This window comes from Boleophthalmus pectinirostris, unplaced genomic scaffold, assembly GCF_026225935.1.
Source record: "Boleophthalmus pectinirostris isolate CB_2022bp ecotype Guang Dong unplaced genomic scaffold, ASM2622593v1 HiC_scaffold_6, whole genome shotgun sequence".
Taxonomy (NCBI): Eukaryota; Metazoa; Chordata; class Actinopteri; order Gobiiformes; family Gobiidae; genus Boleophthalmus; species Boleophthalmus pectinirostris.
In genome coordinates this window covers 12,848,397-12,869,480 of record NW_026571447.1, presented here as the reverse complement: position 1 = coordinate 12,869,480, position 21,084 = coordinate 12,848,397, and positions in this window count along the sequence as shown.

Here is a 21,084-nt window from a genome sequence, read left to right as displayed (position 1 = left end):
ACAATATATAATGACAAAAATAAAACAGTCCATTTAATAAGTTAACTTTGAGAGCTGCTCCCATGACCAAATGTGCCTCACCCTCCTTCTTCACCACCTCTCATTAAAACACAGACAGCTCTATTGTGTTGTGCATCACTCAGATGTCTTCCCCTGCGTCCGACGCCTTTGTAAACATGACACTTTAGGATTCAAAGTGCTTATCTAGAGACGCTGAATCAAGTTCGTGCATTTTATAATATACAGTACAATAGCCGCGGGTTGGCTTTATACAAAGTGTGTGAAAACGTGAACACCTTGAACATTTTCAAAACCAAAACAGCATTTTTCCTCTGGTTCAACTGCAATACAAACTGAGCTGGAGACATCCTTGCACATGAAATAAGAGGGAGCAATTTGTGTTCTACAGAGGAGTGTGCACTAGAACTTTGCAATTAAATAGTAAATGGATCAATGTTTGTATATGTTTGTGTGTGCATGTGTGTGTTAGGGGGGCCTCAGGGGCCCGTCCTAATGAGCTATCTGTGTGCATTTCTAACAAGAGCTCAGTGCAGCGCCCACGGCACTGTCATCCTGGGCCGCGGCTGACCTTGGTCGGCTGCTAGGCTGCTGTGTCGTTTGCTATATTTATGGCACCAGCACCTTGCTGTGTGTTTGAGCGTGTGCATTCACCAGTGTGTGCATCGGAGGAGGGCGGGAGAGCAGGGGGCTCACTCAGGAAGCAAATACTGTGTATATCAGCATAATGAATCAAGTGGAGAGAGAGAGAGAGAGAGGGATGGAAACAGGAGAGAGAGGACCAGGGATGGAGAAAGCCATTTTGCCTCTGCTGTGTTTTCCTCCTGGCAACTAACCCCTGTGGTGCCTAACCCATACACCTCCTATACGTTCACCTCTCCTTCAGTTCTTAGTTGTATTTCATTTATGCATTTATTTTTCTGAGCTCCAAGTGATAAGATTACCCTTACGGTTTGTAAAACAATCAGAAGTAAAGTCTAAACAGCGGGCACACAAACACACAGCACGTGCTGAGTGTTAAAATGCTATTTAATATAGAAGCATCAAAAGAGGAATTGTCTAAATGAGAATCACAAAATGTTAAAGCAACTTTGAGGAAAAACACTAAATAAAATATAAGATAAAAGAAATAGGCCACTTTCTTGACAACTTTGTGTGGTCTCAGGTTCTCTGGATTTGATTTATTTTATTTCTATTTATAAATGTAATTAGTACAAGATTTTTATGTTTACAAACAGTGGTTAACAAAACAGTGAAAACGCAATGTTTCTCTTAACCGCTGTGTGTGCATGTATGACTTTAGCTCCTGCTAAGCCAGCTGCTTCACCAATAGAATGATAATAATGCATGTGCATGAAAGCCAGTGGACCCCTGTTCGTTTGAGCACACACACGTGCACAGCCTCAATATGCAAAGCTCCCTGTGCCGGGTTAAGGGAGAGGGGCGTGCTGTGGTGAATACTCATCTGAGCCTGGCAGAGGAGAGGGCTGTGTGTATCCCCCCATAACCCCAGGGCGAGGGGCAGGCAACACCAACACAAATGAAGCGCCACACACACATACACATACACTCACATACATACATGGGCATCCACGGTCACACATGACAGGCAAAGGAGCGCGTAGAGGAGGGGGCGCCGTGACCAAAAGTAAAGTTTTAATTCGCTCCTTGGGGACACTGCTTACTCATCCAACTTCCCCAAGGACCAACTTCCTCTGAAATCTATTCAAATCACATCTCTCCTCCGCCTTTTATTGCATTTCACATATCCCCCCATCACAAAGTGACAAATCACCACACACTTCACAGAACCAACATCACTTTCTCTCCATTTTAGGGACAGACTGATTTGGGGGGGATTTCCACTTTTAACGTGATTACACAAACTCTCTCCACTAGTTTCTACATTTTTGTATAAGATGCTATGATTTGAGAAATATCAGTAGAAACACGCACCACAGTTATTTTTAGGGGAACTGTAGAACTTTGTATAAAATTGTATGTGACACATTTGTTGCTGAAACTCACAACTAAGCCTACAAACTGTATCAGCTGTTACTCAACTCCCACTACTGTCAAAGAAGCCAGACACCTTAGCGTCTGAGCAGTGTGCGTTGGACACTAATTTCATTGCATGCTCCTTCTCAAACATGCAAACACACACTTGGGAGCTCCAGCCTCACACTTCTTGCCGGTGTTCTCCCATCCATTCTCAATAAAGCAGGTGATGAGAGTGTCGAGGTCTAATTAGTTTATGCAGACGTATGGAGCTGGTGGGACAGGCATTGTTATTATTTCTCTGCCAGCCTGTACACAGCGACTGGAGCGATGACACTTACAAGAGCGCCTGCCTGCCTGCCGCATCCCCAGCCATGCTCCTCCAGGGGGCTCTGGGGGGGTGAGCAGCCGTCTGGGGAAGGGGGCAGGACGAGGAGAGTCAGAGTGAGACTGTGAGAAGAGAGGGAGAGAAGCGGCACTTGATATATTCGTAATGTTCCTTAATATTTTCATTTTGATGTAATTTGTGGCCCCGGTTTTTTAAATATCCGCTCTGTAATAATGTTTAATTTCAAGGGTCAGTCTGCCAAGGAGTATATTAAAGCTGATAAAACTCATTTTCCACAGGCCCAATATCGAGCCCAGATCAGGTTAGGAGGCCAGCCTCCCTGAATATTTCATCTTTTATCATGCCGATAATGGGAAGATGACAGAGGCGCATTATTACAATGAGAGAATTGCTCATTTTCCTGACGGGGAGGGCCGCCTGGCTGCTCGGCTGCCTCCTTCGCTGACTGCCTGCTTCAATGACTTGCTGGGCTGCCGAAAGGAGAAGCCTCCACAGAGTGTTTGTCGCAATAAAAGCAATTCTTCCCAGGGAAAGGAAAGGTGACGAGTGAGAGAAAAACAGCACAGGGAGGGCTGCGAGCGAGGGAGACTTACCAATGAGAGAGAGTCAATGCAACTTTCTCCAAACACTCCACTTATTTGATTGTGATGAATAATAAATGTGTGGGCTTTGGGGGAGCTGGCTAGTGGCACAATACTTTATGTAGAGCTGAGGTGATAATCAAACATTTTGTAGAGGCTCAGAATTAAGCACTTTAATTGAGCTATTAGGAAAGCATAAAGAGAAAGCAACGGAGCACACACAGGGGTACGCGCTGGGGCACCAGCCCATCAGCACCATTAGAAATTGAAGCTGCCCTGCTCCAAAAGACTAACTGGGCCAACACTGGCGCCAGAGCAGCTTAATAAATGGACCCAATCAAGGGCGTTGTGGGAACCACCTGTGTCCCGTACAGGTCAGAACCATTAGACCCACATTAGAGGGCGCTGATAGACGCAGGCGCCACTCCAGCCACCCCAATAACCAGCATAATAAGACAAGCATAATGACATATTTATGGGCTCGTTAGAAAGAGACTAGGGATATATATGGGGTTTACAAAAGCAGGGGCCAAAATGAAAAAGACCAAAGAATAACAATCAGCAGCACGTTTATATTTCCAGTACTGAACTCCAAAAATCAATAGAACAATATTTCAGTCCACTACTTTGTACTTTGAAGCACTGATAGGAGAGATGTGCCACACAGCAGGAGGGCCTATCTTGACATTTATTATGTTAATCTGCAATCAACCTCTATTTAATACAAACACGACGGTGAAGATTTAGGTTCTTTTTCTCTTAAATCTTGCAGCACAAACTTCATGGTAAGGCCCCAACCATATCATGTTACAATTATCAAAATGTAAAACGTCAAGAAGGTAACTGTCAAATCGTGTGTCCACTGTTAAGTAAGATACATCAAAAAAACAAAAAGTCCTAGGCACTTTCCAGAAAGGTGCCAGACGTTATGGGTGGGTGCCTGCAGGAGGAAGAGGAAGTGGAAGATACCCCAAAGGGCAGCAGAGGTCACAGATGACCATGGCACTGCCAACAACCCCAGGAAAGAGAGAGATGGAGTCAATGGATCACCGGACCAACAAACACGCTCAAAAATGTGGGTTGGGAGGGGCAAGGGGAGGTGGGGTTGGGCTAGGTGGGGGTACAGCAAGTGGGTGACAGTGGGTACCAGACTGGGGCACCTCAGGGGACTTTTAGGGAGGAAGAGCCATGCTCCATGTCTCCTGCTACCAACCGTTGTTCCCTCATTTGATTGTGAATGCATGAATAATGCATGGCGGATGGGTCTGAAGAAGGGGGAGAAAGGGAGGGATGGGGGGACCTCAACCTTAAAGGGGCCCTGCCACAGTGGGAGTCATTACCGATGAACAAGCACACTGATGAGCCAGAGAAAGAGTGACTGTGGAGGAGAAAAACAAACATGATACAAAAACAGAAGCAGGAAGAGCCAGCTCCTCCAACAGTTCAAGCATGCCGCTTATTAAGTGTTTTCCATCACTCAGCCTGTTTTCTTGTTATTTTCATCTGTTCACTCATCTATTCATAATTTAACTTCAGAAAATCATCTACATTTCCTCCTGTTTGCATTTGCTGCAAAGTTTATAAGCATCAATGTTATTTTGTGCATTTCATTCATGAGCACAAGTGGTAAGTATAATATTTACAAGTATACATGTGAAAACAGCACACAAAGTTAAACAGTACTGCCGCAGCTGAACTATATTCAGAAGGAACACAGCACGGTTGATTATAAAAGTAAAGGTTTTAGGGGTACGAGTCTTAAAAATGGTTAAAGCAGGCTATTAGTTTCACTTTCAAATCCAGAGAAACACAGTTTTGTTGTACATATGTGAGTTGTTTAGGCAGTCTTCAGTGAGAGGGAGATGAGCAGTGCACTATAGCTGCTGCTGGCAGTGTGCATGTGAGAGGCAGGTGTGTTATCTGCAGTGTGTGCTGGCGAGCCCTTCCCGCGGCAGGCGCTAAGGCGCTGTAGCACGACTAGGTGTTATCACTCATTCTGATTCCATATTACAGCATGACGGATGGGCCCCCGCGGGCCGGCGAGCGTCGCCGCGCGCTTATTACCACAGCTCTTAAGTGGGAGTTGATTTAGCTTAAATAGGTTGTTTCATAAGGAGAAGACACCAGTGCTGTCACCACTGCTCTGCTTGTCGTTACACCAAAGCACCACTCTAATTGAATAATGCCTCCTCTACATACCTATTAGGGAGCTTAGGTACATAGTGTGCCCCAATAATTGCTTATACAACCTGGCTAATTTGGTCTTCGCCCCTTGCACACAGCTACAGTAACACACTGGATGCAAGTCTTCAGTGGGGGTAATGTTTACACTTTACACTCGATGCTGCTTTAGAATTCTTAATGGAAATGATAATTACTGATGTTGTAGAAAAAAGCGCATAAAAACATCTTACATCCTTTAAACTGAATCCAATTGAATCATTGGATTCTGGAAACTGTTAAAGTGCAAATCGATCCACATTATGAAGGATTAGTGTTTCATTACCATATCATAAGCACAGATGTGAGCATGCAAGTTCCAATAGGACTAATGCTGTGGTGTTCAGCGGAGGTGGTGATGATGGAAGGAGGATTGGATAAAGTGTGTTTCGATAAACGAAGCGTTGATCTGTTTCGCTGTCTCTGTTGGCTTTAAGAGATTATTGCTGATGCAAGAGTGAGATGGCATGTGAATTGAGAGCCTCAGTGGAGTGAAACCTGTGCCAGATCTCTTTAAGTGAACAAGGAGCAGTGGACTTCTGCCAGCAACAGCATACTCCAGGGAAAGCACAGTTGGCCGTCAATCATGAGCCCTCACAGAAATGCACCCATTTCTCACTGGACCAGACCACTTTGTTAGAGGTTTACTTCAACACACCAAGCTTTTGTTACTCAAGACATATTGATATCAAAATGTAAATGTATACAAATATTGCTGGCAATTGTGTTATGCCAGCAATGTTATTTATAAAATATTCTTTAAGATCAACAAGATCTGGCGGCTTTTTACTTTTGTTTTGAAATTACAACATGATGATTCTTTTTTACTTTATTTCTAAACAAATACACATGAGAAAGTATTTTACACCTAAAGAGACATCACAGCATTTGTATATGTTTCTTATATTTTTTAAATTTTCATTAATGCTAGTGGTGATGGCAAAGCGATATACGATATATACTATGATATATAATACGCCTCACAACAAAAAAGTAAAATATACACTAGAACCTCCCTTCACCAAAGTCCTTCTTCTTATTTTCTTATTTATTTATTTGTAAAGGGACATCACATATTAATGAACATTTAAAATGTAAATATGTAAATTAGAGCCAACATGGCTAATTTGATGTGAAATCATCTACAAGACGGGGAAAAGTACAGCAACAATCACACAAAAGTACATAACACCAGCACACTCACTATATACAGAATTCATTTTAAACTGTTCATTTGAATTTCTAAGTCAAGAGTTAAAACAAACAGCCCATCAATATAAAAAAAATGTAGTTTGGTTAAACATGGTGACATATTTGACCATTGAACACCCATTGTTTTAAAGCTTTAGAAAATGTTGCCAGTCTTGAAAGCTCTCCTATATGAGCAGGCACTGTATTCCATGTTCCAGTAAAGTGAGTCCCTACTTGCCCCATGTAGTAAGGCTGTGGGTGCTGTGCCACGCGCTCTCTCTCCCATGCGTGCTCCTATGCCCTCTGGTTGCCAGTGATTGATGACAACCATGGCAAGGCAAATCATTTGGGTGGCCCCATCTACACAGGACGTAAATCAAATCAGCTTCACTAATGATCCTCAGATGCTCAACTGGCAGCAATGTCCACAGTCCTATGGATCTCATATCAGTAGTCCAAAACACCAACAAGTCCCACTAAACTGTTGTGCCAAATAAAAAAACTACCTTTGGTTTGAGATAAGAAGAAGAAGAAGTAGGGATACACCAAAATGAAAATTTGTGGCCAGAACCGAATAAAAATTAAATGTTTGGTCGAACACTGAAACCGAAACCGAATATCAACTGCGGTTGTTACGTTTTTCACTGTTTTTAATATTGCATAAATAGCCTAGAATACATTTTAATGTTTTTTCTGTACATGTTTTTAAAAGAAAGTAAGTTTATTTAATAATATTTAAATATTCCAGTAGCCTTTCCAGTAAGTATACCAGTAAGATTTTCATTCATACTAGGCTAAGCCTAACAACAATTCTAAAAAAAAACTTGCATTAAAACGGATAAACCCACAACAAATGAATGATTGTCCCTTTGGCACAAGTCTGCTTAGCCACAGCAGACAGGCTAATAATATAAACAGAAGGCTCAAGTAAATGTCAAAAAGTGTGTGCTTGTAACCTCATGTGCTCACACTAGGATTTTAGAACTGTGTATGGATTGCCCCTAAAGCGCGGTACGTTTGTCCAGTGTGAGCGCAATTGATCCGTGCCTGGGCACATTGGGACTTTGACCCGGGTGGAGGAGGTAGGCCAAAGCAAGACAAGGAGCTCATGTATGGGCACATGCATAACCACTACATGAGCCTTGTGTGCGATGATGTCACCCATATGAAGAAAACTGTGAATAAAGTCCGCTCCAAACCATACAACGAATCCACGCTTCATCCTCCAATGAGAACCATGACAAACAGAAGTTTAGCTGCATCTCATCTCCAGCTGTAATCACTGCTCCTCCACTGAACTTATTTTGCAGGTGTGAGTGCAGAACATAGAACCCTACGCAATCATGTTTGAGCACTGCTTAGTTCTAGTGCACCCTTATATTTCCACACTGCAGACATTTTAAAGAAGGTGCCAGATCACTGCGTCATTGCGTCACACGCCACTATTCGGCCTTACGTTTAACTCACACCGAAAGCCAAATGTGGCTTCTTTTGCAATATTAGTCATATTATATTTGGTTGCCGAATATTCGGTGCATCATTAAAGCCATGAAATAAAGCTAGTTTAAAAAGTTTATTTGAAGTTGTACCATCTATATATTACTGAAGAAGACAATGAGGCTTAAACTGAATATTTTTTGAAAACAAAAGAATAATATTTACAAACTACAAATGTGCTATGATGATATGGTGCACATAAAACAATAAATAATAAACAAAGCGTATGACATCTACTTAAATCTGAACCTTCATTTCCATTGTGAAACCATAATCTCACCAGTCCTGTTGCTCATACTAATGAATAACTGACTGGCATGAGGCTTCAGCCCTCAGGCCACCAGGGGGCGCACATTACAACTTTCATTTAGATGTCTGTCCAGCACATCCCATTCATTTGGTCATAATTTATGACACCATTACAAGCCAATTAGAGCCAGGATCCTTGTGCCCTTCTCAGCAAGCCAGGCCATTGGCAGTAAGAAGAGGGCACACGCCGCTGGCTTTGGCTGCTCAACATTTCTAAGTCTACTCCTTAATATTGAAATTGAGTTTGAAATTTCTGTATCATGACAAAGCTATGCTACACTGCTACAATACACTATCCAACTTAAATTATACAGGAATCATCCCAAGTCAAACTCTACATTGGGTCTTTTATCATAAGAACAATATTGTATTGTTATTGTCATTGTATATTATACATTAACAATATTGACAGTAGTAGTGGTAGTATTGTAATTAACAGATATATTTGCCTAGTACCCACGTTAGGGAATGTCAAACTGGTAGGGGACTTAAAACAAAAAGTTTGGGGACCACTGACTTAGAGAAAATGCAACAAAGCATTTACTTTATTGATTATGTTGATTTTGATTTGTTTAGTTTTATTTAGTGACAATACTGATTTAATCGATCCTTAGTAGATGTTACAGAGGGCTGAAATACACTCTTTGAAATTGAATTACCTGTGATGGTGTATATTTTAATATCGTCGGCTCTGACATCATTCAGATCTTATGTACAGTACTATCTGCAATGTGTGCCTTACGTTGGCACCATGTCCATATTAAACAGGCTCTCCAGCAGCATGTCTATATGTTGAAAGAGGAGGGGCTCTCATCAAAGCCAGTGCACCCATGCAGTAAGTCAATCCACTGCTTGGGTGTTTTATTTATTCATTAGTGACACATGCCTTGAAAAGGAAGGTGGAAAAAAAACAAAACACAAAAGACCAATTCAAATGAGCATGGCATCCCCGAAGCAATATGGAAACAGGCCATGAAGTAAAAGAGGGTGCTGAGGCTGGAGAGGGTGAGGGAGGTGGAGGGGGGGTGACTACTTTTAATTTGGGGGTCCCTCAGGGGAAATCCAGGCTGTGAACACGTAATTATGAGTCATCATTGATGCATGATGGTGAGACGCAGGCCGTTTGGTGAAACTAAATAATAAGTGGACTGTAAAAATATATTGTCTCTCATGAGAAAGAATTGCAGCACAAATATAGGGATGTCTCTCTTCAGTCTTCATTGTTCATTGTTCTACTATTACAACGAAAATACTAATACTAATACTAATTGCAGTGGCAGGAGTAGGACAATATACTCGTTTCACTCTGAAATGAAATGTTAGCAAAATAAAGTCATCTATTACAGTTAAATGACAGCTCGGGGCTTTGGGAGAGACAACATCATCACCACTGGCCAATTATCATCTGATTAGAAATGATAAGTGGCCACAGATTAGGGTCAGCACCTTCATTTCTGGGACAAAAATAATTGTTCACCTTTTAAACAGATGGATAAAACTATTTAACTGACTCCAAGGGGAGTCAGTACACATTTTTCTATTGACTAATCATCTTAAGATAGCAGCACAATAATGCCATGCTTTAGTAGTGCACTTTGATGATATACACTTGAGAGAAATACAGCAATATTCCTACAATAAATGTAACTTAAAAAACACAAAAAAAAACTTGCCAAAATGTTCTGCTTTTCGCCACATCATGAAACAAACTTTACAATCTAAAATATTACAATAATCAATTTTTTTTACAATTTTAAATGTTATTCCTTTTAGGCAGGTTGATTCTTACTCAACTTGACCAGAAGTTAAACCAAATCTTCAGAAACTTGGATATAAAGAAATAAGCCGTTTTATTTTCATAACATAATATGCAATGAAATTGTGAAATCCTCCAAGGATATAGCCACAGAGTTACTCTTCCCCATGACAACCCATAAGAGGAGACAGGAGACTGAGCCAAGAGCGTTTTTCAATAACTTTTCTTTGGAGTCAGGTAAAACCAAATCCATTTAGCTTGTAGATAACAGTCAATCTTATGAATGGCTTTCCTAAGTTAACCTGGGGTATGAATTTTAGGAAATCACAATTTGCAAATAACTTTCAATTCTTTTCCTGGTTAAATCGAGTTTTTGTGAAAATCCTGTTTGCGGTATATTGCGTCTGGCTACCGTGGCTCTCATGTGGGCTTTTATATGGGAAAGCTGGACCCCGGGGTCCCGTGTTGCCTGCGGCGCATATTGAGACAGACATTGAAGTGACGATCTCCTGCGATAGCCTGACTCCCTCACTCAGCAAATCCTCTAAGTGAGTTACCTGTCTGGGATGGTGCCTCAGATAGAATCAAACACTCACTTGTCACTTTTATTAACCCTCTTATACACCCGCCCTGCACCCCAAACCTCCCTTTCTCCACCAAGCGGCCAAATCCTGTGTTCCTTTTCTTTTCTTACCCATATTAACCAGCTCTTTTCCCCATCACAGTCCCTGAAGCCAAAATCATCTCCATTTTGCATAATGCCCAGTTAAAGCTAATAGCATGAGCAGAGGGGTACTGGGAGTCATGTGTCCTTCCTCTGCTGCTCTCTCTCCAGTCTCAGTCCCACTGGGGCTATGGTGACCCTTTGTCGCCGTTATTATCCACAAGGTTGCAGTTGGTCCCTGGTCCCATGAGCAGGACACAACCCTTTCCTAATGTAGTCCCCCACAAGACCTGCTCCTTTCTATACAGTCTCCCACACTCCCACCACCTCAATTTATAACTCAACCTACACGACTGGTTTTCTATTCACCCACCAGTATCTGCTCACCTTTGATAATGGAAGTCACATTAATAAGTGTAAAAGGGTAGAAGTGGATGCATCTTTGTTGCCCTACTCACATTTTCTCTTTGGTTCAGTAAAAACGTTCTATAAAAAATCAAAAGCATAATTTAAAAGGTCCTATATTACACAAAATTTGAGTTGTGTTTTGTTTCATTCACAAATATTTGAGCACTGCCTACTTAGTCTGTCTTCTTCTCAAAAGTTCAAAATGCTCTGTCCCACCTTGTGCAGTCACATAGTGGTTTCAAGTTAACTACTACTTTTACATTTTGCTTAGCAGAGATTGGAAATTCCAAGGCTAAATAATACAAATTACATGGTGTTGCCCTAAATTTGCAGGCTTTATGCGTTAACATGTGTGAATAAAACAAAACAAAACTCGGCATAATATTGGCCCTTTAAGATCAGTTTAAGATCATCAAGAAGCATCATTTAATGTGGTAATTTTTCCAGACAAAACAGGTCAGCAGAAAATCAGAAAGAAAAAACTCTGTCACAGAGTAGCTACATCAAATGCAAAACATACAGTTTCTGTTATAAGTGAGAAATTCTGAGCCACTTTCACGCAGCCAAATAGAAAATATACGTAATTCCAATCGTTTTAACCTGCCTATACTACTGCCACCAATTTATAATTTTCCATATAGGCCCTTAAAGAGCAAATGGACGTCAGTTCACGACTTTCCATCCTTCTCTGCCTCCCCCCACGGGACAAAGGTGGTCAAAAGTCAAGGAAATTCTGATTTCTTAGCACCGCACAGCAAGGACAGGCAACTCAAACCAAACAGCTCCCCTTTCTGCTTCGACGTGGGCAAACCTGCAGTCCCTCCCTCTGAGAGTCGCGAGTATTCTAAATGGTAATTATTAGACACACTCAGACACAAATATACAGGAGGCACGGAGTAGGTGGATTGTCAAGATGAAATGCAAAAGACAGAAGAAAAAATACGTATTTGTGGAGATGTAGTGAATTAAAAGATGTAGAAATAGTGGATGAGGGTGTAAAAAAGTAAGAAAATGGGTATGTAAATTTCAAGTCAGAGAGTTCAGGAGGACAGAAGAGGTATAATGTGTGGGGCTGACCTGGGGGCCATGGGGCTGAGTGTCCAGGGGCCAGTAGGGGACGGCGGTTATCATTATGTTGAGGGGGAGGTCTTCTCACGCCTTCAGTCTCAGACTCCATTTCTCTCGAAGGGCAAAGGTGAGGCGGCCTGGGGAGTAGCACAAGGTGAAGGGTAAGAGCGCGTGGTGATCGGGTCACTGGCTGTCGTTAGCAGAGCAGCCTGACCTGCTCACCTGCCATCGTAACTTTCACTCACAACTTTCACTGCCTTCTCTTTGCCATTCACGCCCTCATTCAGACACACTGTGCTAAAGGAGATGAAAGGTCTCCTCTTGAATTTAAATGGTTCCATTTTATTCAGGACATTGGTGAGGTAACTGTCTTTCAAATGTATTCATGTAATTTTGTGTATTGGTTTCTAAAAAACATTTCAAATAAATGTTACACCTTTTAAGTCAACATATCTTCATATGTGGACTTATTTCATTCAAAAGCGAGCAACCCATTTAATGCTTACTGCTCAACAGGGAATTATAGAAGAAGCATTTCAAATGCCATAATGATTGCTCATGTAAATTCTTTCCTCACCTAACTAAATATATTTGTGTGTGTTTTTTTCCCAAACATTGGAGTGAAGATGACTGATTGGAGCTGCATTGACATCCCACTGACTAGGAAAATGGGTACATAACTGCATTTTCTTGTAATGTCTTTATAGCTAATATTATTTAAATTATTTTGTACGTGAGATAAATAGCCTTTTATTACAGCATATATCAAGTTTACCTCACATCACTTGTTTTTGCACTGAATGACTCAACGGTTTTGGAAATTGAAAGGTTGAAGTGAATAGAAAGTGTAAAAAGCAGTTCAAGTGGGCGATGAGACAAGAGAAGGACCTTTCCACCTCAGATCCACGGATCAAACGCGCTCACATAAGCGCGGCTGTCTTAAACACATGGCACTTTGCGCACATTACAAATCATCAGAGTTTACAAAAGCTCGGCTCCACAAAAGGTGTTCTTTTCAGAGATGTGGCCGTCGGCACAGAGAAGAGCCCGGGGCCCTTTTATTGTCAAGCTCCTTCTTTCTTTTCTTTGCCGCCAATAACGCTGGCTCTTTATCAGTGCAATTACAGCACAAACGCACTCATCAATGAACGCACTGCCCCATCCTATAGTCTCTATTTCCACAAGCAACCTAATTAGTCCTAAAGAGAAGAGTCCATGAGCGAGGAGTGGAGAGGCTGGCTATCATGTCCATTGGTGTGGGGATGGAACAGTGATTCTATGTGTTTGTGTATCTGTGTACAGGGCATTTTAGCCTCTGTGTTGTTTCCTTTTTGTTGCTGTCCACTCTCTTTCTACCTCCTTTTCTGCAGAGAAAAGAAAGCCTTCAAAGGAGCGATTGTGCAGAGGAGCTGAAGTGGCCTGTTGGTAAGCGGACAGCAGAGGAACACAACAAACATGGCTGGCACTAATCAGGGCCCCGGCTAATGTAAACAATGTCATTTTTTGCCCTTAATGAGCCAATTTTCCGCAGATACGAGAGGGCTAACAATTGGGGCAGCGCCTTTGATGTGATTCATCTGAAGGTTTGTTTGTGATCGCTTGGCACTTTTTGTTGGAAGCCCTGCGCCCATCTGCTTTCATCTACCCCTGAAAAGAGAGCCACGGCTCACTTGGGTATAGTGGGAGGAGGGAATAAAAATAATAATTTTCTTTTCCTTCCTGTTTTTAAAAGGCAACCACCCTCCCTCTTTTATTAGAAACTAGTCCTAATCAACTGACCAGCCCCCTCCTTCGAGCTGCCCTCCCCTTTTAGCCACACACACAGCAACACAACCACTGGATGAGCACGGTCCAGAAGGAATAGAAAAGCACAGCTCATGCCGGGTGTCTATAGTGATCAAATAGCAAACTCATTAAAAGGCCCCCCAGTGCGCGGGCGCTGGACACTGACAGGGCCTTCATTAACATGGTGCTGACAAAAGGTGAGGCAGACCAAAGAGCAGCCGGCAGGCCAGGTGTGCTGCACCTCCTTTAAAGATGGCACCAGCGCCAGAGATGGGCACACACACAGCTTGGCACACTGAAGAAGCATTTCATGTAGAGAGGGATAAATCAGTGTGCAATGTCTTTAAAATAAGTCAATGTAAGAGCTGATATATGTATATTTTAACATTACAACTACAGTATGTCTACAGTTTTAGTGAAAGAACTGAATTAGATTTCAAACATTTCACAAAGCACCACAATGGCAAAAACAGGAGGAGGAGAAAGAAGGATATTGATGTAATGAAGGTAGTCAAAGGTAAAGACCAAAGGCAACACATCAGCCCATGTCCAGGTCCGTTCCAATCAATCACAGGAGCTGAAGTGAAGTCCACTGCAGGCGAGCCAGCCCCACTCCAGCCCAACTCCATCCACACACAACCTCTGAGCTGCTCTGGCCGTGAGTCAGGGGCCCTCTGGGGCCATCGCACACTCTGCACCTGCTGGGCCCCGCAGTTACCAGCTGTCAGCTCCACGTGCTCAGTGCCGTCTGTTTAGTGTGTGTGCTCTGTGTTTGTTAAGAGTTGCAACAAAGTTAGAAGCCTCAGTAGGGTTAGGCAAGGAACCTTCAAGGACTTATGTGAATTCAGGAAAACTGTAAAACTCACAAAGAAACATAGTAAAAATCTATATTTTCTGCTGATAGACATTTCTATATTTTACATGCCATTGTAAAGGCCTCACACTCCAAATCTAACATAATACACTAATTTGCAACATACATTTACATAAACTACACATCATTAATGCCATTAGAATGCCAATTTTTATTTTTTTTTTTCTGGGTACAATGGAGTCAGTGTTTAGCTCCAGGGCTTGACCTTAATCCTAATACCTCATAGCTCTGTAAGCGACAGGCCCCAGCTACAATATACAGGGCATGTGTGTTAGGATCGATAATGTGTTAGGATGTGAACCTAACTCCCCACCGGATTACACTGTTCTGAGCAGACCTATCGAGGCCCTCAGGTAAACATGGTGCTTTGTTACAGTGGTATTGCTGAAGCCTTAGAGACTAGAAGGCCGATTAAGCTGTACTGAGGAACATTACCTCTGGTCCAGACATGTCCAAACAGATGAGACCATTCCATAGCAGAGGATGTGAAGGTCTAGACGAGAGTCCACCTGAAAAAGATATAATATCAAGTACAAATGGGCACACTTTTATGTTCCAACACACGAAGCCGCCATCTTGTTAAAAAGTATTTCATACAAATAGGGTAATAAAAGTATTTCACATATTTGAAGTGTTGTTTATTTGTTAAAACTATTAAAATGTCATACTGATTAATAAAGTATACATGTATACTTTTATAATATACACAGATACCCACTTTCAAATGCAGTGAAGTAAAAGTAAAAAGTACCCACTGTAAAATTTTCTTTAGTAAAGTACAGATACCAAAAAAAACAAATCTACTTAAGTACAGTACTTTACTACTTGTACTTTGCTACCTACCACCACTGGTTTGGTATCACTGGTACATTTAGGTAAAAGTTATAGTGGTGTGGACTTATAGAAAACAAGAGAAGGACAGCTTGGACGAGTGACAAATCCTTGGCTGATGGCTATTTACAGACGATTCCTCCTCTTCCATGAAAGCCCAGGCCTCAAACTCCTTTCTAATTCCTTTATTTATCTCTCTGTCCTTCAGCGGGAAATTTGTCACTTTTGCATAATGGTGCTCTACAGTGCGGCAGCGTGGTGGAAATGGGATGGCGAGATGTGATAGAGAAAAGTGGCTACGGTAATAGAGGAGAGGACAGAGGCTTGTGGATAGCAGCCATTCCTTATTGAATCTCCAAGGCTGAAAAAACCCTCTGTCCATCTTTCTAACCCCCCTTCCTGTCCCCCTTTGCCCCCTGTCACCCACCTCTCCCCTCCGATCCTTCCTCCTATTCTCATTCACTCTCCTGCACTCCTGCCTGGTGCCCCCCCTCTCCGCCCCGTCTCTCCAGGAGGCAGTTGTCAATCAAGCACGTCTCTCACAATCCCTCTGGAGCTCATTGTGCCCGCGGTCGCCGACGGAGGCAGGCGTTGGGAGGCGGAGGAGAGCCGCAGATGGAGCGAGCGCTGTCAATCATTGTCACTAATTATTAATTTCTGTCACTCAGGCCCCCGTGGCAGCACCGGAGCGGGGGCCCTCTCGCTCTGTGTCTGTGCTGTACGTTCTCCAGGCTCACGGTGCGCAGAGCCAGGCAGACCTCCATCCCTGCGTCCCCCCATCCCTCGTTAAAGTCTCTGCTTCTTCTTCTCCTCTTTGGCTGAGGTCACCTGTTGTTTTCCCTTCCTCCTTCCTGTGACGCTCAGGCTGGGTTCATTTGGTATGCCACCCTGGTCACAAAAAGTTCAACCTTTCATTATGTGCTGCACGTGCCTTGGCGACTCCCTCTCCTCCTACTCAGCCATCAGTAGGTCAGTCCCCTTGACTCTATGCCCCTTACACCCGTACCTCTTAGCGCTCCACACACTAATCCACACAGCACACGGGCTCATTCATAGAGAATACAGAGTGATTAAAGCATGTTTAAAGCATCTCTGTCTCTGCTGATGTTCTCATTTGAACTAATGTGAACTTAATGTTTTCAGTTTGCACTGGCGAACTTCTGCCTGTGATGTCAATGTGATGGCAGCTAATGAGAGAGCAGTTGACCCGTGTGTAGTAGTGGCTGGGTGCAGAACGGTGCTCTTGTCTCTGGCTTCTGATCCACTGCCCCTCACCTCATTACAGAGGTGGACCCAGAGCAAATGAGGGAGGGAGAATACACTAGTCTACTCAGGAAAGCTTCACTAAAAGCCACTCTTACTTATAGTCTGTTCAAAACACTATATTATACATTTACAAACAACCAAACTCTGACCACACCACTGTTCAGTATCACGACTTACCTTAGGTCTGTCACGGTAACAAATTTCGAAGCACGATATATTGCTACAGAGATATGCTGTGATGAATGATAAAGCTCAACGTATTTTATGCCAATGACAAAATAAATATAAAGCAAGATAACTCCAGTACACTATTATTGAAATAGACAGCATCATTAAAAGGCATGAGCTGCAATAAATAAATAGTAGAATTAACCAGTAATTAGCCATAGAAGATACTTCAACTTTTTACAGCTCAAATATGATCATATTACAACTAAAATAACAACAATCTCAACACTAATGCAAAAAAATGTACACACAATACTGAGACCCAAAATATTGTTCCAGCTATCATATATTGAAAAATGAGTTGATATAGAAATTAAGCATTTTATTCTAAAGTGAAAATATAAACTTAAAATTACATCAAGTATGCAAAGGATTTCATTCAGCTGTTGATGACAGTGACTCTACATTACCAGTAATTACCATTAGAAACTTAATATTTGCAGTAAATGTATGATATTCTTGACACACTCTTGTACAAAGCTGTGCAAGAAGTCAACATTTAGCTGCTCCTACAGCCACTACAGTAATTTACAGAAACTCGCTCCTTAAAATTAAAGGTCAGTTTGGTGGCCCCATCTGTAGCTAGACACTCTATGCATCCTCCCATTAGCAGCTCACCTCAGTCCCTGTCTAGTATCTTTATAGTGGCTTCTCTCCCATGTCAGGTGTCACTTATACATGTCTCCTCCATCTTTGTTTTTGGACTTTCCTCACTCTCTCATCTCTTCTCACCTGTCAGCCTCCTCCTTCTTCTTTGATTGTCTCTTCTTCTACTCCATCCACAGCTCCCTCCATCGCTCCATGTGCATGTCTCTCCGTGCGTTTGAGTGTCAGCATTTGGTGGAGACAGGGTTTATTGGGGTAATGCATTTATCACTGCACTGGGCCAGGGCCTCACCTCCTCCTTTGAGCCAGTGAGTAATGAAAATGGGATCACTACTGACAAGCATCTTCAGCACAGCCTCGCAGACGCACACAAATGAACTCCTGGACACACAAAAAAACACATCCCACAGCGTGTCACTGCAAAATACTGGGATTTAGAGCCAATGCAAACCTAATGGACCAAAATAACAGTGTCTAAGTGATGCTAGAGACAGTGGTTTGTAGAAATTACAGATTCAAACAATACTACATATTGTGTTTCTGTCCAGTATGTAATGACAGTCTATAACACCCGTGGATTATTGTGGCATAATTTGTAAAAACTTTTAAAAATTAAAAATTAATAAAAGAAACAACTCTGCTAGCTTCCGTGTTAGAAGACTGCGGAGCCCAATGGGAGCTACCGATGCCATCACAATAAAGAGCCGTCCAGCTGTCACCGCTTCCTATGGATAGCTGCTCATCACACTAGCAAATAGCCAATTTATTTTTTCATTTGTACCAAAATAACTTCAGTTAGACAATAAAGTAAGTATAGAGCAGTGGGTGCATACCAATAGCGGTGTACGGGGATTGATCAGAGCAATGACATCTTGAATACAGGAGTCTTGAATACAGGAGTAAATGAAACTTACTTAAAAATGCATTAATCACTCTAAAGACAACTAGAATGGGTAAACGAGAAGGGAAAACAACCATAACATGGCTAAAAGCTCTAAAAATAAATTTTTCATAATAAGTCTTTTAACAAATGGTAGAACTGATGATGATGATTATAGTTATGTACAGTAACCATTTTAGAGGCAATGGTCAATTTTAAATAAAGTACATATCTGTTGACAATATTACACATTAACCATGATTATATTATATATATATTATATATATATATATTATATTTCAACCATTTGACATATTTCACATTGTAAAGAACTATATAAGTGAGATTTGCTACAACCCAGGACTGTTTTTCAGTGAAAGAAAAAGCAGGTACAGATCATGTGTTAATGGCCAGGGGTAACTGTCTAATCCCATTTGGTCTGCCAGTGTCAGGAGGTGGGGGAGGTCTTCACCAGTTTAAAACGATACCATCAGTGCAGGTATTCCAGGCTGCCTCTGATTGGCCTTGACAGAACAAAACATTGCCGCAGCAAATGACTTAAGCGCCTCCTACAACACTCAACTATAGAAGACAAGGTCATTCTGTCAATGTCACAAAGTTTCACCTCAAAACAAACTTAAAAACATCTCCTATGACGCCATCTATCTTAGAACAGGACAGCATTGCTAATTCACCAAGTATATGTGTGATGAGTGGCTAACTCAAAGGACTGCTGACTAATGTGCGAAATAGTTGGAAATACTCTGTGGTATTGCAGATGGCAGAGGTATTTGTTATTCATATAGCCCTAAAGGTGCATCCACTAGGCTTGCTTTAAAGTGTGTGACTGCCAGTGCATGTGAGCCTGTCTATATGTACTTGATGATGTGTATATGTGTGTATGCATGTGTGTATGCGTGTGTGTGTGTGTGTGCTGCTGCTGAGGATGCCATTAATGCTAGCTGATCGCCCTCCCACATTTAAATAACAATAGTGCAGTCAGTGAAAGCATCGGTGTGGATCCAACCTGCAAAACAGCCAGCAGCCGCAGGCCCCAGTCTTCCTGTGTGCCTGTGTCCAGGTTGTATGTGCGAGTTAGCATGCACGGAATGCACTTCACTGCTACACACATGCAAGTGGAAAAAAGAATAACAACACTGAGAGAGGAAGCCCATTATGACTACATATACGCAGAAGTATAAAATACACCTTCATACCATAGGATACATTAAGAAGAAGGGCTGACAACAAGTTACAAAATCATTGGCTATCATCACTAAGGTTAACCATTTAAGTCTGGGGTACCTGATTTTCACATCATGGAAGTAGGCAGCATCTAAATATCTCCAACTCGTCGCAAGCTCTCACAAACGCGTTTAGTACGGTATTACAAATGGTATTAATACATTAATTTTAAGTGACCGCCCCACCACAATCTTACTTCAGGGTTGATAATATATATTTTATTATTACCTGCAGACATCGCACAACGGTCTGGTTTTTGTCTGGCTACACTCTTTGGTGGAAAACATAACACAGACTCATACAAAAAGGCCTTAATATTGCCTCAATGAATTCAATTTGTCTCTTGTGTGGCTCAGCAGTAATCACAGCAGCATATATACAGCAACACCGACCTTCAAGTCTTGAGAAAAGTTGCAAGATGTCACCATCATTTTCTCCACAATTTTATGCTGTGCCTTGCCACCCTGACAAAAAAAAATCCAATACGTAAGAAAACATTAGATAAAATTGAGGTCTTCAGACATAGTTTTGTAAATGGAATGTCACTGTAACTGTAGAAAAACTAATCAGTTTAAGCGAACCAATGTCACAGATTTGTGATAGAATTAAATTGTGCTTGATTGGAGCGATGTTGTTTCTACAGAAAAATGTGAGTTTTTAGTTTTTCTACTTTTTTATATACAAGCAAAATGGTTTGTAAATGTTGCGTGAAATGGTTGTTTTTTGCCAAATAATGTCACACAGGGCAGTCAGCGCAGCTATAGAGGCATTTGAATGGCTTTTCTATGACTTTACATAGACTGACAATATAAACACTGGAAAAATGTAAATTTAGTCCAGCACTATTACCACAGACAAGGAAAGATTTTCAGACACTTACCAGTCATGTTCTAGTTAGAAGATTTCTTAGAGTCCATTATATTTTACCTGAATGCTAATCACAAATGCTAATAATTCATTAGCAATTAATGAATTTAATATCTCAATGCAAAAAAGCCAAATTTGTGTGCTAAAATGCAACTGAACTTCTGTATGATGTAATTTGTTGTTCTATAAATGTCAGCACCACTCCTGACCGTAAAGATTAAGACTGCTCAGATATTTGAGTAGTTTATGCAGACTTTCTTTGGAGTTGACGTTTGTTTACATAAGATACAATCAATATGGCCGCGAGAAGCGTATAGCTCACGTGTCTGGCATGAACCGATTCTGAACAAAAAGTAACCTTAGAAATACTTACCTCATTTAGTATGACTTGTTGTTGCAAACATCCACAATTTCACCTGTTGAACTATTAAGTTGATTAATGG